We start from the raw sequence: 16841 nt of genomic DNA, 5'->3' as shown, positions 1-16841 counted from the left end.
GTGTTGTCGAAGATGGTATGAGAAAGAACTTCTCTCTAAAGTGGGCAAATTGGAAACTGTTTTTCATGGATTAATGCAAAATGAAACAAGATTCCTAACGAGTATACCTGCCAAGAATGAAAAGGAAAGGGGGGTTAGCCCAGGGACAAGGAGCTACTTCATCTTCATTAGAAACCACTGGACCTCCTCAGAACTCACTGTTCAAACTTATACAGTACTATGCATACCGCCTTAGGAATAATGTTCTTACTACAATAAACAATCAAGCACCCCTGTTCCTGCGACTTTCAGCATGATTACATACATGCATCGATGGGCAGGAACATGATAAATCGGTGCCTTCTGTTACCAGCTTCTCCTTTTTCAAGTTTAAAACCCAATGTTTTTCAAGCCCACATTTTAAAATATTACTTGCTTTATTTGTTTTATTTTTCTGTATCTAATAATTAGCAATTTGTTTCTGTGTCTAGTAATTATATAATTTTTCTGTCCCTGTTTGGGCTGGTTAGAAATAATTAGCTTAAGAGATGATTAATTTATTTATGGAAATGCATTGAGTACAATTCTGATAATGAATGTATCTGGTGAAAGTTAAAATTACCCATTAGTTCCCTGAAACCTTTTTTGATCATGCAACACATGAAATCCACGGTATGTCCAGCCCTTCCCTGAGATGCCAGCTGGGACTGGCTCCAGCACCCTGAGGATGGATGAACGGTTGAAAAAGAAATGAAATTTTCTTGAATTAACTAACAAAATCTTGGCTCAGGTCAACTAATTCATTAATCAACTACATTAAGCCTGTATCCTCTCAGTTGTTTATGGCAAAAAAGATTATCCCTATGTTAATCAATAATGAAAGAAATTGTTAGCCGCAGCCATTTTGGTTGTCCTTTTAAAGCTCTTGTATGTCTGTATTTCATGTTCCAGTGTGCAACAGCTGTTTGTAACTGTGCTTTATCACAGTTGGAGTTCATTCTGTTTCATCTGAAACCTGATGCTTCTGGCTGTTATCTCTCCTACACATGCAGTGTGTCTATACTTTGCCTCGGGGACTTGTCACTAGATGGAGACATTAATCTAAAAAGCACACATATCTGGACCTGAAGCCTATATGGTATAGAATACAGAGTATGAATCGTGTTGTCCAGCAGTATCTCATTGAGAATTACAAGCATCCTCCATCCAGCACGATCACAAGTGCTGATTTTTGTCTATAGTGATGTAAGGCATTTGAAGTTGAGTCTTTTGTATCCTCATTAACTTCCTGGCAGTGTATTCCTTGGCAGGGTAGTTAGGCTGTGCCTGTTGCTTAGCAACAGAGGAAAATGCCCCCCTTCTGGAGTGCTTGGCCATGTTAAGGTAGGCCAAAGAGGAGCAAAACGGCCAACAATTAGGTTAACTTTTCAAGGCCAACATACTGATCAAAGAGGCAAAATTGCTGCGTTTGTGTGTATTAATGGTTGCGTATACATGTGGATGTGCTGACAGCCTAGTTTTCGTATATTCTCAGAGACTATCACAGCACCTCTGAGCAGTGAGGAAATCAATTTAACATAAGAATCTAATGCTTTCCTAATTGCTTGTTCTTTCTTTTCATCATTGCAGAGTGCTTGAGTACGACAGGAGCTACATTACAACACAGTTGACTAATTAAAACATGCGTAATGCATAAAATATAGTGTACGCTTTTCAACTTGTACAGTAATGGAGCTTTGCTTACGCCACCAGGAGAAAGGGGCAGGGAGAAGGCAGTTTTCTGTTTTCTAGTCTCTTTTGACTATCTATCTGTCTGAGTGTCTGCTCACTCTCTCTCTCTATCCATGTATATATCTCGCTCTCTCCTTCTTTGCCAGAGCTGACACCTGCTGGCTGAGTACCAGCGATACTGACTAATAAATCCTGACAGCTTCTTGCCGAAGCCAATATTAATGCCTGGCTACCTGGCAGGCCAACCTCGGAGAGTATTTCAATAAAGCAGTCTACCCAGGGCTTCTTATTTACCGAACACAGACAAGCAGATTAAAGCCTGGCAGGAATTTTGTCCTCTTTTTGCCACAGATTTGAGGTTAATTACCAGCCCGGGACTGAGGCGCTCCTGCTTTGCATACCGCAACCGAAATGACTTTTGCTTACTTGAGTCATTGTGTTTGGAGGCTGTGCTGTTGCGGGCTTGGAGCTGTGTGGTCGTTTTGATGCGTCTCATCTGTTTTTTGTGACTTTTGTCAACAGAGGTTAAGAGGAGGTTAAACCTGCCCTTATGAAAGGTATAAGCACCCCATCTCTGGCCCAAACTCCCCTCACCCTCTCTGAAGGCTTGTTTGCTTTTGATAAGATCTCATTGAGGTAGCTCTCATTTTATATTCCTATCACTGCGCACCGCTGCAGGCCTCCTGGGTTTTTTTGTTCCTCTGAATCTGCCATCAGAAGCAGCTCATGAATTGGTTTGTTGCAGAAATCCATGCAACCAGGCGGCCTTTTTGTTTTAATTCACCTCTCTCCACCAATCACCTCTGTTCTCTCTCTTTTTTTTTTTTCCTTCATCTTTGCTGGAATGGAGTTTCAGAAGTTGGCTGAAGAGCACGAAAAGGAGCATCAATTATTTATTGCAAGGATTGGTGCAAGTTATCATATTGCACGTTATGTTAGCCCCCCCCGGAGCCTCACTTCTTTCACTCCACAGATGTTTGAGCTGTTTTTAGAAACTAATCAACAGACTGAGAAGACAAACTTGGCACTGTAATATGCCTATGACAACTGCAGGGTTTCAACTATTGAGTAGATATGCTTATTGATTATTTTGTCATCACTGTTTTTACAAAATGTCAGGAAAATCGTGAAAACCCCATAAATATCAAGGTGAGGCAAAATTATCTCACATTCGTCTTTACCAGCCGGCAATCAGATTTGTTTGTGCGTTGACATCTGCAATTGACGGCCCGTGAACTTGCCAGTCTACAGGAGTGTGTATCTTGTTACCATTTGTGTCGACAAAAAAAAATTAATTGGCAACCACTGCTTGAATTTATTATGGAAAATTGTTCATCTTTAGCTTTTGGACTGTTGAAGAAGTAATTCAATGGAGTTTTCAGATATTTTTTTTTTCTTTACAGACCAAGCAAATAATTTTGGAACTATTAGCAGATAGTTCGATACTAAAAAGTATGTTTTTGCTGCATCTTAATGCCCATATGCCTAAATGTGCACAACATGGGATTGAAATGGGAATTAAACCACAAAAAAAAAAAAGAAAAGAAAAATCAAAGGCTCCATATGTTAGTTGGTGTCAAAAACTACAGGCGGTGCATCAGTAAATGGTAGTGCATCTATCAGAGAAAGCCTTCCCTTATTGCTCTTCCCCATTGTGATGAACAGGAACCTTTTTTTTTTCAGTGCTGGATATACTCCTAGTAAGCGGTCTGGCTTGGCACATGTTCAGCTGCTGACCTGCAGCAGATGCTCTGCTGACCTCTCTTAAATGAGCTTGCACTAATGCACTTTGTGTTCAGCTGCATCAGTTTTCTTTCTTTGCCCCCCCGTTAGTGTGTGCTAATTGTAATCGTCATTCAAGTTGTCAATAGTACTGGTGCAGTGATAGCATCAACACTGATTATTGCTGGGTTTACTTTGATTTGTTGGAGACATTTTGAAGAAAAATAACTCAGGATTACAGTAAGTTGTATTTGAATGGGAGGCAAAAAGAAACTGCCTCTCATGAGTTCACCCAATTTAAAACTGCAGATTGTTCATATGGCACTTAAGCATGTGAAGTCCAGATTATCTACACCAACCAATCACTGCTGGATAATTTCTTTTGTAAGTTCAGTAGGCATATTTACTAAGCATGTCCTCTCTCCTCTGTACATTTAAGCTTATGTCAAGCATTGTGTCTCATAATACTTAAACATTTTTAATATTGCAAAATATTTCTGCTCTTCCTGATTAAATGCCACACAGTGGGGGGTGCTAAACACTCTGGAGAAAAGGTCAGAACGTCATGTTATGGTTCCTTTTTTTTTTCCTTTGTGAATTATCTGTCTGCTTCCCACGATAACTGCCAGACCTCAAGTCTTAATTCTACAAGCATGTTTGTTTAGCTCAAAATCATGAAAATGACCCATAACTTGGTGAATAAGTTGAAGTCAGAGGGCTGTGATTGATTATTGGCAGTACAATTCAGCTCCTGTAGTTGTTGCTATTGGCTAAGTCAGCCAATCATTTAGCTTCAGGTTGTTGACACGAGGCACATGTATTTTTCTTTTACATTTTTTTTTTTTAAATGTGTGGCCAAATAAAGCAGCTTCTGTCGGCATAAAGTACACACACACGCATCAAACACATACAGTTTGTGTGTGGGTGATTTTAATGTTTACACTGTCAGTTAAAGCTGCCAGGAATGCAGTGAAAAGAGCTTGTCCAATACCTTTATGTGCGGCATCTAAAAACGGAGATTGGAAGTAAGAGGCAGGGTACCGACAGTCAGGGTTGTATAAATTTTCTACACAGAGACCTTGAGCCTTTGCGGAGATCTCCGCAGCAATTATAACAGGAGGGGAGGGCCCATGTTTCGTTTTATGTTGCCGCAGCAAGGGCTTACAGAGTACCCACTGTCTCCTGGCATGCCGCTCCTCATCAACGCCGCAATAAATCAATTTTCATCCTCACACCAGCCCCACCGACGCCCTCCCCACCTCCTGCTCCTTTTTCTCTCTGCTTCTGTACTCCCACTTGGCTCCTTCTCTGCAGCCCTCTTCCATCCACTGTGATGGTTCTCGAATCTGAATAGGGGCAGGTGGAGGTTGAAGTCATCCCGACTCGCCACCTCCTCCCGCTTTTCACGTTCCTCTTTTCACACATTTGAAGCTGCTGGACATTTTTCTAATGTCTAAGATGTCATTCAGCTTGACCTGTAGCAGCAGCTTATTGTGGTACATTGTTCTGATTTATTGTGTGCTGACCTCTAGCATGAGCAAAGGAGGAAGTGAGGTGACTTATTGTATAGAGTGACAGAATCTGTGCTAGAAGTAGTCAAAACACAGAACTTTTTTCGTTTTGTTTCTTTGTTTATGATGGCAACAAATATGCTCTAATCTCCTTGGGTGCTTATTTTAATATGACCCTATGTATTTATACATTCATAAACATATTATTGTAAATATGCCGACAAAGGTTTGGTACATCTGCTGCCCTCGAGGCACTACGAGGAGAATAGGGGAGGGTGAGCGCCCTACGTTGATATCATCCATACCAGGAGAATTTGAGATAAATAACATGAAAGCAAAAATGCAAAGTGCTTTGACAAGGAATCAAGTTAGAGCAACTCTGTGAGTTGTCTATAAAGTTGAGCTCCTGCAGCACTTTGAAAACAGAGAAGAAACAGCAATGTTGTTCCTGCCTTTTAAATGTCATCTGAGCTCCAGCCTCAGGACAGGTGCTAAAGGAGGACCACTCTTTGTGGCCTGCGTGTGTGTGTGTGTGTGTGTGTGTGTGTGTGAATGGCTCTTGGTCAGCTTTGATCTCATCTCCACATTAACCCAAGGCCACTTTTTGATATTTGGAACAGACACAGAGATGCACGTTGGGAGCACAATGTTGAAAGAGCCTCTCTTTGTCTTAGATGAAATATAAGAGCGAGTTAGGTCAGTGTATGTGCACACTGCTATGATTTCTGATCAAATTCTCTGGAGTGACTCTTGCGTGAAAAGCTGCTTGATTGTTATGCAGTAAGATTAAAATAATGACTGCAAACTTAATGTAAAGAAGCATTAAACTGCAAAACCCTTGTTAAAAAGATCAGATAATTTGTAGAGACATGGGTGCACAACTAATGATTTTTATGCTTAATCAAGTCAGCGTTATAGTATATCAAGCTGTAACACTGAATTTTTTAGGGAATAGTTACTGTTACTTTTTTTAATTATTAAAACTACTACTTCAACACATTCTGTATGGAGGTGTAGGTGGTTTTGTTTGTCCATGTGTGCACAGGCATTCATGTTAGCATGTGGGTTTTCAAAGCATAACAAAGTTACATGATATGTATGAAAGTTTATTTCCACCAGTGTACATCAGCATCCATGAATTTTCGTAATATATACATTTCCTAAAGGATTATATATTATTATATATTTTTTTTTTTTCCGGTCTGACTCAGTTGACCTTTTCAATCCATCGACTGAATTCCCACACTGAGAGCAAACATGACTCCCCTTACTGGTCATCAATGTTCAGGGAATTGTCCTTATATACCAACTTTTATTTTTTATTGTTTTATTGTTCTTATATATTATCCAGCAAATAAAACACTTCATGTATTTTCTGTTCCCTCTCACCACAGAGTACTACACATCTCTATGAATATTAATTTGGTTCTGTTGTTTTGCTGAGCAATTGGCAAGCACCTTAGCTAAACACCAAAAGGTGATCACAGATTTTCTGTAACTAAGGTTGCAACTCTATTGTTGTTTGAACTTCCAACTACTATAACCTCTTACATACACTGTATTTCATAACTGCTGAAGCAGCAGAGGTCCCACCACAAAAAAGTCAACAGTCACTAAAACATGGCAAGCAATCATATACATAAAGGTTTAGTAAAAGAATATGGCATAGATTTGTCCATATCCAATCTGGCAATGTCAAATCTTTTTCTGATCCACCTAGCACAACAAGGGTCATATTGTACACAGGCAACACTACATACAGTGCAATTCCAACTTTACATGTCTTTGTTAAGGTTGTGAAGGAGATAAATAAAACTCCATAGTGTAATGAAATCCAATAGAATGACCGTCAAATACTGTATCATTGTGTTGCTTACTTTCTCCTTCAACGAATAACTTGATACTTTTTGTATTAGCACTGAACGTTGGCATTAAACATAAATGAAATCTTCGAATGCATGCAGCTCTTGGGGTTTGTACCAGGTCTGTGGGATGGACTTGTAAATGTTGTTGAATGTTTGTGGTTGGAACAAGCTTACTGATTCTCTTGTATGATAATATATATAGCTGATAATTCATAGCTTGATGTTAACACGTGAAATTAAAACACATCACCGCTGTAACTGTATGTTCTGCAGTAGTTTGTGCTATTACAGAGGGTCTCATGTGACAAAAGATGAAACATGATATATTGCAACATATTGCGGTAGATAGAATATCTGTTGTCGTGGCTATCTGCCATGCACCTCACAATAAGCCTGGACCAATGCTATTGTGGAGGCAGGAGTTGGGGAGTGTCATAAAAGAGATTAATGTCCCAAGCCCTGTGGTAGATGGCGAACCCATATCAGGCCGCAGTTTAACCTGCATGCCTGCGTGACATATCCAGCTTCTATCTCAGCCACTGGAGGCACTAACGTTTTGACAGGCGCTGTTTGTCAGTCCCAACCTAATGAAATTGGATCTGTCTGCTGCTTCACTCGTCCATCAGGCAAGAACACTGGTAAAGGACTGTAAATGTCAGTCATCTGTTCTTAGATACTTTTGGAGGGAAATAGTTTACTATATTAAAAAAAAAGAAGCTGAGAGAAATTATGCTCTGTTTTACCAACAAGAGAAACGACCTACTGAGAAATCCTCATTCTTTAGATGTGTGAAAGCTGTTCAGGAATCTCTGGTGATTTTGTATGTTAGTCCTCGACACATTCCATAAATTTGTCAATTTAGCAGTGAATTATTTTGACCCACATTGCATTGCTCTGGTGCTGTGAACATTCACAAGCAACTAACTGTAACTCGTAACTGTAAGGTTGTTTACTCCTGCTTCAGTATCTGAGTTTTACAGGTCAGGCTAAACGAAAGCAATGATTGTGCTTATTTCAATGTTTTAGTTCAATAAAATGCATAAGATCTGCTTCTCATATGTTAGCAGTATATAAATGTCTGCAGAGCTTCCTATTTAGAATAGCTTGTTGGCACAATCAGAGGAGAAACTTTTGTTCAGATAGCAACTCACTCACTCAGCACTTTGCCCAAGCAAGGCTTAAGAGATACAGAGCAACTTGCAGTATGCACACCAGGATAGAACCACCAGACACAACATCCAGACTGTGAAACAAGTTGAGCTCACTCTGCAGTGCTCCTTAACACTGTCAAGACCCTGCTGAATTTATCAGATATCATGCTGTCTATAGCGGCCTGGCTGCCAGGCCAAAATTCCTTTCTCCTGCCATTAATCTTTCTGTAAAGACTGCTTCCTCCTCCTGCTTTTTCTGTGTCTGTCTTCCTGTCTGAAATATAACTTCCCTCCTTGCATCGTACAGTTCCTCACACTGCAGATGAAGTCTAAATATCTGACGTCATTTTTACTTTTCATCTTCCCCCGAGGGCTCTTTGTCAGCTTCTTATCAGAATGTCAGGCCTCTGCTTGAAAAAGTAAACAAACAAGCAGCAGCAGAAATGATGCATCAGAAAACTGCCACCAGTTGGTGATGGGCTGTCAGTCGCTCTGTTGAGCTAATGATCACTGTTGGGTGCTGTGGGAATTCAAGGTCTTTAATTCAGGTCATATTTTTTTCTTCTGGTCTCCCTCATGCATGTGCTATTGATTCTTGGTGTGTGAGGTCATTGTGTTTCTGCTGATGGGGTAGAATTGGGTAAAGATGGAGTTTAAGAGGTTTGTTAATCTGTCTTGCCCAGTTAGATCCCCACAAAATGTGGGTGTTTAGTTTTGACATCAGTGTTTCTGATGAGTGGTTCTTAAGAAACATTAAAGATAGAGGTTAATTTACAGCTGGTCCGGGCTGTTGAGATGCATCAACACGCCCAATGATGACAGCAGTACATTTTAAATTGGAACTTCCCAAGAAAAGCTGTGTTGCTAATGTTGTTTTGTTTACACTGTAAAAAAAGAGGGCATTCATCTGCCAGCATGAATTTCTTAAGTGAGTACCTGCAGATCTACACATTCTGTACATTCAGCAAGTTTCTGTGTTAGGTAATTTTACATGCTAACCCTTACATTGTTGAGTGTGAAGTTTGGATGATCACTTCATCAGCCTCTGCTAATTTGAAATCAATTTAAAGCAGAGAAAAGCTGATAGTTAAAATATGTGGCATTACTGCATTAAAATGTCTTTCTGTTGGATTATATGTGATGGTTTTTTTTTTTTTTTTTTTATTGTGTACTTTGATTATCTCAAATATTTCAAGTGATTCCCAAACCTGAATTTAATCACTGTGATAGTCCATTTCATTTGATAAGTTGTTAATGATGTTATATCCCCTATACACATATGTCAGAGTTGTGCCTGCTTGATTATCCACTTAAAAGATGCTCCAGTTTTTCAGGCAGCTCAGCTCACAGCCCCTCTGAGATATCCCGTAAACATTAAAGATGAGTGAATCTGCTTTATTTGTTGTTTCTATTGCTTCATAAAAACCTCAAATCTTTTGGTTTGGGGAGGAGGACACCTGAAGATAATTTGGCTGCCTGCAAAAAAATCCCTAACATCTGGTGCACAAGTCAATTCGAGAGTCAATTGAAGGTTATTGCTGTGGCGGAAATTCTTATAATTTCCTGGTGAGAGAATAAACGTGTTCAACTCTTCCAAGCTTGAAAGTTTTAATATAGGAAGACCTTTAAAGAAATACACATGATTTCAAACTGTGAGAGAGCAGGCAACAAGTCAGTCATATAAATACAAGTAAGCTGAGCAAGGACAGAAATCTTTCCTCCAACTGCGTTAGAGAAGTCTGACAATTCCTCTGTGGGGTTGAGCCCAGTTTTATGCATGTAGTTTATGTGAATTGAAGATCTGAGTGGAATCACAGGAATTTCCTGTCTATTGTTTGCTGTATACTGAGGGGAAATTGAATGGTCACACAAACACACACACACACCTTTAGGACCACGTAACTCTGACAGAACAGTTTTTAAGAACAGGGAATACTCAGTATAAAACACTAATTCAGTCCAGATTTTGCCCACAATCAGGAGTCTCAGCTCCCAACCCTCACCTGACATTTCATGTCTGTCCAGGCCTATTTTGTGCTGATGAAACATTGACGTTAAATGTGAATTTGCTTTATTCATTGGCTTGAATGCTAATAACCTCAGTGTCTGTGTTTTGGAAAGGAGAAGGCCTCAGTGGATCATTCAGCTTACTGTAAATAGCTCTGGAAAACCAGACACTCAAAGAATCCAAATTTTGTAGAAGTGTCCAGCAGGGGTGGTAAAGACAACACCTGACATGATAACAAGCTATTCCCTGATGTCACACAACACCCTCTCTGTCTCCACTGTGCTGTTTATTGGTAAATAGATCACAACCCAGACCAATAAATATGTCATGATCAAATGTAAATGATCCATTCAAGTAAAAATGTCAGTGCTTGTCATCCACTGAGGCAAGTGTTGTTGATCACAGCATCGGGGCCATTGCAGTCAGTTACACACTGACTAATCGGTGCAAATCTTTCCATACACATATGTATTTGCCAATTTGTCAGACCTAAAATTCAAACCTTGACTTGTTGGACCTTGTAGCCCACACGCAGTGATTTTAGTGTTTTCCACCAGTGGAATGAGGACGTATCTCAGCTCCTTGCCCAAACAACAGAAGTCTTGAGAGATACACATTTGCTTGCACTACCCACACCTAGACAGAATAACTAGACACAGCAACACGACAGCAAAACAAGTCGAGCTCACCCACAGTGCTCCTCAACACTGTCAGGGTCCTGCTGGATTTATCCGATGTCATGAAGTCTTTATCTCTGTCATATAGTGTATCAGGTGTTTTAGTGGTACTGTGAACTTGTAAATATATCACATATGCTGCAACAATAAAAATCTCCCCCTCAAGATGTAAGAAATGGATGTCAGTGTTTCTTTAACAGCTGACACAGATGTATTCGTCGCCACATTAAGATATTTTGCTCGTTTACAAAGAAATTAATCACTTCAAGCCTTTCCACATTTACATACATTTACATTGTATGTACACACAGATGAAACAAAATATTATGACCACCTGACTAAGGCAACACCTTTAACTTGTGTTCCTCAAACTATTCCTGAAACATTTTTTCAGCGTGGCACAGTGCATTATTCCAGATAAAAGACGCCCCTTGCTTTTAGGGATTATTGATTTCAAAAGGGAATGCAATTGGTTTGCATGTTTTGGTAGGTGTACACGGAAGTAATATCCAGATGAATGGCAGGACAGAGACTTTGCCCAAAGCATCATGTTGCCTCCTCAAGCTTGCCCATCATATCCAGAAAGCCCTCAGGCCCGGGAACTAAACCCCCAACCCTCCTGTTCTGAGTCACCTGTGCTAACCACTATGCCGCTGTGCTGCCCCGTAAGCTTGTAGTGTTTTTTTTTTTTTTACTCAATACTGTATAGCTTTAGCTAGATGGAAGGAATTACAGGTTTTGTTGCAAATTTGCACTAATATGCAACAAATGAACAATAATGGCGAGACTTGACATAATATAGAGACGCCCTATAATCATCTTTGAGATTGTTCAAATGGGTCAGTTTCACAGAGCCTTGTGATTTGCCACTTGTGTTATCTATTTCCAATGAAGTATTCTGTATTCAGTTTATAGCCAGCAAAAAACGTAAAATAAAGACAATCAGGCTTTACTTTGTAGCGGGAATAAAGGACGTAAAAAAAGGTTGACTCCACAGAGAGATCACCACTGCTTGAATTGACCACAGCAGATCTGGTTTATTTGACATATTTGTGACTGTTTCAGACTGGTAGCAGGAAATAAAATCTGCTACCAGTCTGTATCGAGAGAGGTTGCTTTGTTCACAGGAAGTCTCAACTCGGCAGGTGCTGCAGATAATGATACTTCATAGAAAGTAATCAACTGTTGAGCAACTCTATCTCCTCTGCCGTGCTCTGATTGACTGCTGTGTGTGTTCAGGACAACAAATGAGGTCTTTCACTGCCTTTCACCATGAACTCTATTCTAAGCCGAGTTTGCTTTTGACGTTCACATTTAATGTAATTTACATGTTAGGCATGTTGGTGCATTTGTCTCTGGACGTGTGAACGTCAACCACATACATGGCTTAAACGGCAGGCATAAAATAATTTAATTATTGGCTCAAGCTAACTCTACAACGGTTAGCTTGAGGTGTGGAAGCAAAATAGACCGCATAGGATTCTATTACAGTGGTTTTAACTATACATCCATTAAGCCATTAAGCAACAAATGAGTATACTGCTACTAAAACTCCCTGTCCCTCTGTCCAATATTCATGCCATAAGCTGTTATCACCAGGACCACTACAAATATTTTTTTAAGTCGGATTAAACACGATGAAAGGACAAAGTATTGTTTTTATTCAGTGAGCAATTGATTTATGTCCTAACTTTGGTGCAAAAAAGAAAAGGACATATAAACTCTGCAAGACCTTGATCACTCAGTATAGATGATGTGAGTTCTCAACAAATAAAGACTACCCTAAGTCCAAGAGAGGAGAAAAAAAAATAAGATTGGTTGGAAACTTCTAATAAATAAATCTTGTAGTCAGCTGTAATGGAAGCAATCCACTAAAATACCATGATCATGGGCCCATGGGATGTATGCATGTCAGCGCAGGTCTTGAAGAATTGATTAAGGAAAAGAACTTTGAGAAGACGTTTGGTCAGCATATACTCAATTATGTATAGCTTGGTAGTTCCTAATTCAAAAATCTAAGCTTTCAACCATACAGAGAATATGGGCTTACCTCATGATCTTTCAGTAAAAGACATTACTGTAGACGTCCTTTTTCAATTGTAAAGATCTGTCCAGTTGTATTTTAAAGAATTGTATTGGCCATAGTAAAGCAAGAACATTTTATTTTTTTCTGAGAGAGAGAGAGATCCAACAAAGACCCACAAAGCAATGGCATTGCAGCTAGGCATATGAATATATTCATGCCTAGCTGCAGAGAGTGACAGACTTCAAACAACTGTCTTACCAAACTAATGTCACACAGAAGTATCTGTTAACAAATTGGAGACATTTTTTCCTTGTGTTTCTGTGAGAAACAGCTACTATGGAAGCTCTATTTAATGTTTACCTATATAGTGCAAGAATGTGAGAGTGTAATATCATCCTCGCCCCAGAAAATCTTTCTCCATTGTTACTGTTGATCCAACAGCAAGTAATTGTTGTATTATTTTTGTTTATACTGAATTCACATGTCAAATGTAGACATAACTGGGACTTGAAAAATTGTGAATCACTTTGTTGATGGGTTAGCAACTCTTGTCTCTTAAACACTGAAGCGTGCCTTCTGTATAAACACAGGAGGCATCTGCTGATTTAAGCCATGCTTTCTGAAAAAGAGATCTTGGAAGGCTTACAATCAAGGATTGTTAAATGGCATGAAGCTGAAAAGGGCTACAAAGTAAGAATTTATTGATCTGTCCACGGTGACACAAGTTGCCTTTGGAAAAGGAAATGATTAGTTCTGTGGGTGCTCTCAGAAAAATTTGGTGGTTAACATCTCTAATATAAACAGCTCATGGTACATGCTTTTATTACCCATGAAAGGGCTTTAGAAGAAGCTAATTATCAGGATTCATCTGTGTGCCTCTGAAGTTTGCAGCTTGACACTCCACAACACAACACTTTGGGTCGTTGATTGAGGTTACTGGTGCCAAAGGACATTTGTCCAACTATGAAATCCAAGAGTTTGCTTCTTTTTTCCTCCAGCTATTTAAATGTTTCATTGCTGTGCTAAATAAAGATGAAGCCAAAGCACTGAGTATTTGTCTAGATTTGGATGAAGACCAGATCCCATTGTATCATCAGTCAATACAGAAAACCAGGAAATTTCAAAGTGTCTGCTCCTTATACGGACTGTATGCATACAATTACAAGATGAACATGTTTGGCATTTGTTTATTGGCACAGTTGTTCCCTTTTGAAATTCTGTTTTTGGCCAACTTATCCCAAAAAGATATCAGTACTCTGAATGGGCTTATACTTCATACAGAATCTTATACTCTGCAGACTATAAAAAGATTAGGTGCTACTGTGGTTACATAGTGGTTAGCGCTGTTCCCCCACAATAAGAAGGTTGCGGGTTTGGTTCCCAGACTGGGTCCTTTACTTGCTGTAGTTTGCATGTTCTCCGTGTGTCTACATGGGTTTCCTCCAACTGTCCAAAGACATGCATGTCTAGGTTAACTGGTGATGTTAAATTGACTGTAGGTGTGAGTCCAGGGTGAACCCCGACCTGACCCTTGCCCAATGTGAGCTGCGATTGGCTCCAGCAGCCCTGCAGCCCGGATGAAGATGAGTGAGTGAGTGAGGCACGACTGATTATAATTCTTAACCCAAAAGGGCGGAAAAACCTGTTGGGTGTCAACATTACTCTGATTAGAGTCTTTGTGAACATATGAGGCTTTTATTTGATGCAGTAACTGGTATCTTAGCTGTCACTGTCTCTGTCTTCATTATTATTCTAGTAGCTGTTATAGTTTGGGTTAAAAACAGACACCTGCTGACCCAGTTTATGCTAAACTGTTTAATTACAATGCAGCCCAGGGAGAGACTGTTTTTCTATTATTTACCACACAGATAGTGAAATATTGGTGCTCTTGTACATTAATTTTGCATATACTGTTCCTCTTTAAAATTTGGAAAAACTCCTCAGAGAGAGCAACACATGTTTCCCCCTCCTCTGATAATTACTACCCATAGCAAAATGTCAAATGCTCAACGTATCACATTTGAGGCTCCGGCTTTGGTTTTCAAAGGAACAATTTATCTAAGACGAGGCATGCTACAGGCAACAACTGAGGAGAGGAAGCTTGAATTAACTCCATGCAGCTGTTAGCATTATTATGAATTATTTTATCAAAACCTGTCAGCAAGAAGTGGCAGGAGACACCTGGTCTTGTCTAAACCCCTTCAACTTCCAGCTTTTTTTTTTTTTGAAGATTTACTTCAAAAAATTGCTTGAAAATTGTAGATCTCATCTTTTCATATTCACTATCCACCTCATGTCTTCATAGGACTGATGGAACTTGTAGGTTGTAGGGTTATGTGTGCAGGAGGTTTGTATGGAAATGGAAATGTCATCCCGGGCACTGCTGTCGTGATTGCATGTTACTTCATACTTTATATTGCAGAGGATCATGATCTGGTACTTTGAGCATCTGGGCCTGGATGGCTCACTCATATCATTGAAGAGGGCTGTTCGAGGTCATGTTGCCAAAGGACATTTGTCCAGTTATGAAACCCAAGGATTTACTTCCTTTTTCTTCCGTCTCTTCAAATGTTAAATAAAGATTAAGGTTGGGGATATTGTGTTTGTCAAGAATTGAATGAAGGAAAGGGAAATTAAAGGATAAAGGCATCAATTGGAATACTGTCAGGGTGGCTTCAGCTCACTTCAAGTTGGGTGAGGCATCAGGAAAGTGACCCAGAATGAATGACTTAAAAGAAAATCCACCTGCTGGGATTCGTGATGACCCCTGCCTTTTCACATTGACCTCTTTTGTTTGCCTACGTTTCTGATACCTGGTGTGTGAAGTCGGGTGCAACTGGTATTGCCTGGCCCTAATGTTATCACCCATGTAAAAACTCCCGTTGTTGCCGGTAGTTGCTTACTTACCCTCCCTGCGGTCAGCTGTTAAGTTCTTCACAACCCACAGTTCTCTTTTCTTCACAACCCTCCCCACACTGCCCATGCTACAGACATTCGCACTCCATGGATTATTGTGCTCTGTGTTTAAACATCCTCCTTTGTCAAGATGGTGTCTTTCACTTTTGCGATGGCCTTGATTAGCCAGCTTGTAACACAAACCAGGTCTTAACCTAATAGATAAACTACGGAATAACCCCAGAGACGCTCATTTTTTCAGACAGTGAGATTAGGGGATGTTTCTTTACCTTGACGTTTCGACTGTACCTTCAGTCTTCTTCAGAAGCGTGAACAGTCTGAGATTATTGGTGCCAAAAGGTTTGACAAGTTGTTAAACTAACATGTTCACGAACATGTGTTGTCAAAGATGCAAAAGATTAGTTCTGGTGTGATATTAGTGTGTGTGTGTGTCTCTATGTTAGTGAAGATCTGATTGATGGATAAATCCAGATGGCTCCAAAGGGGTCCACATTCTTTTCAGTTTTTTTTTTTTTTTGGTCTGGTTTCAAATTCAGGTACCTTTTGCTTTACTGTGTGACAGAGATGCTGGACATTGTTGCTGTTACAGGACACCTTTGCTCAAGCAGTCAGCTTATTGAATAAAAATACACTGTCTTAAATATAAGCCTGGGTCTTTCGAGCAGAAATCGACTCTAAAACATTGAGCACCTGCTAAATATATTAAAATAGAAAAGCATCATGCTCTTCATCCTTTTTCATTACTCAAAATGACAAAACAAATGTCAAAGGCAACAAAACCACACAAGCATGTTTTTACTTTCATGTAGGCTTTAATCATGTGCATCTGTCTCACTACAGCTAGGAGCCAGAAATTGTCTTTTCAGCTCCTGAATTCCCAGCATGAACAAATTCAGAGCATTTGGACAAAAGCGTTATTGGATTGTAGACGTGCACTTTCACAGGATTACAGAAACAAGCTGCCATTGAATCCATCTGCTGTGAACTGTCCACTGATTTGTATGACTATTGTGTATTTCTATATAAATAATTTCTTAGCAAAGTTAACACAAAGTTCCATAATCATCCGCACAGTCAGAGCACACCAAGCGAGTTTTAACTGCTTTTGTTATCCTACTTTGTATAGTGTAGCAGTTGGAGACCAGTCAGCACCTCCTCTGCACCACTTCACGAGGGCCTTGCACAACTAGCAGGGGTTTTGTTAGCCAACATGGACAATAAATATGAACTTGACACATCTGTGTTAATATTGTGT

The sequence above is a fragment of the Echeneis naucrates genome, chromosome 1, assembly GCF_900963305.1.
Source record: "Echeneis naucrates chromosome 1, fEcheNa1.1, whole genome shotgun sequence".
In the NCBI taxonomy this organism is placed as follows: domain Eukaryota; kingdom Metazoa; phylum Chordata; class Actinopteri; order Carangiformes; family Echeneidae; genus Echeneis; species Echeneis naucrates.
The sequence above is the reverse complement of the archived record's forward strand: the minus strand, read 5'-3'. Positions refer to the sequence as shown.